Source organism: Atractosteus spatula, chromosome 1 (genome assembly GCF_055471065.1).
Source record: "Atractosteus spatula isolate fAtrSpa1 chromosome 1, fAtrSpa1.hap1, whole genome shotgun sequence".
Taxonomy (NCBI): domain Eukaryota; kingdom Metazoa; phylum Chordata; class Actinopteri; order Semionotiformes; family Lepisosteidae; genus Atractosteus; species Atractosteus spatula.
Genome location: NC_142706.1, coordinates 59,111,897 through 59,113,529, shown reverse-complemented (window position 1 = coordinate 59,113,529; position 1,633 = coordinate 59,111,897).

The following is a 1,633-nucleotide window of genomic DNA, read 5'->3' as shown; positions in this document are numbered from 1 at the left end:
AGACTCCCGCAGCACATAGAGGCAATCCATCCGAGATGCAGACAACTGCAGAGTACAGATAAAAACTGCCCTCAGTGAGTAGAGAGGTCACTGAGGGGGCTCATCAAGGCAAATTTAACCAAAGGAAAGGGACCAGAATGCATCACACTCACCTGGTGTTAGCCTCACTTAACAGAGCTCTCAAAGCCTGGGATGGATCAGAAAGCTAAGCAACTTTTTTTTTAGCCGGGGGAGCTGGGAGCATTTATTAAACAAGAAAATTAATTCTTAAATGGATTGATTCTCACAATCTGTCCCTCAGGGCCATCTAAGTGGGGTGAGAGGAGTAAGTGAACAAGTAGGGGAGGGGGCGCTCAAAGAAACTATTCCAAGACCCACTCCCAAATTTTCTCAGTCAAAAGGGGCGAGTGGGAGATGGGGCAGCACAGGAATGTTTATAACTACTTGGAGAAAGTGAATTAGTCTCAATGAATCTCACTCAAGCCAAAACATTGTAAACCAACCCCACACTGATGCAACACAGACTGCACTACATTCTTAAACAAGCTTGGTCAGTGCATCCAGAGGAGCAAGGGAGGAGGAAGGATTCTGGGTCAGGCTGTGGACCTCGGGTCTAGTTCCGTCCCAACCCACATCTAAGCTTCAGAACTTCCCCTCTTCCACAAGTAGTGCATTGCAAAACTGCTCTGCTCAGGAGCTGTCATAAGTGGGTTACAGTTGTTCGGTAACACCATCCTTTTTAAGTTTTCCTAAGGTCCACCCCTTGTCAACCAAAAGTACTTTTGAATTAATTTGAATCCATCGATTTTGGAACCAGTCACTTAAATGAGGACTGGACTGGCAATTCAAAAGTCTGGAAGAGCTGCCAGAACAAGCTGATCAGTCGGTTTTCCTGAAATGAAAGAACAGACGAGCATGCAGACGAATATGATGGCAGGCTGGATGTTGAGAGCATCTCAAAACAGGGTCTCCTGAGCGGCAAAGCTAAAATAGGGATGCCCGCACCCCTACTCCTCTCTTCCTCTCTCCCCGACTCACCCTTCCCCAGAAATTACTTTCAGCAGCTTTCCCTGTTCCAGAAAGACACTATTTCCCAGTAATCATGGTGTCCACCCCCCACCCTGCCAGTTAACACAAGGGGCTCCCGAATGAACACTACACAAAACCAACGCTACAGAAAACTCTTCCAAAGCAAAAGCTTCTTCCACGTTTCTAACTCTTCCCGTTTTAAAACACCCAGATTGCAACAGCATTGAACTTAAATAATGCAGCATCTGCCCCACCCCCCTTCCCGAATTGAAAATACTTCAACCATAAAGGCGATATAAATGCATCTGAATTAATACGCACTTTGCTAGTGCATATGATCTCTTAATAGACCCCATCCCCAAAAACACATCCTTTCCTCTCCATTCTACCAGGATATATAGCGCAACACCCTCTGCAAAACAAAACAAAAAAATCAACTCAAGAATCATCGCATGAGCCAGCGAGGAAAAAGAAAAAAAAAACACAAAATCAGCTGAGATTCTGATGAGATTCATCATCAAGTAAATTTCTAATCAATTTCCTGTCTTTCGTTTCCGCTTGCAGTTACTTCGACAGTGAAGTCCGGCAGAGCTTGTGTCTAGCG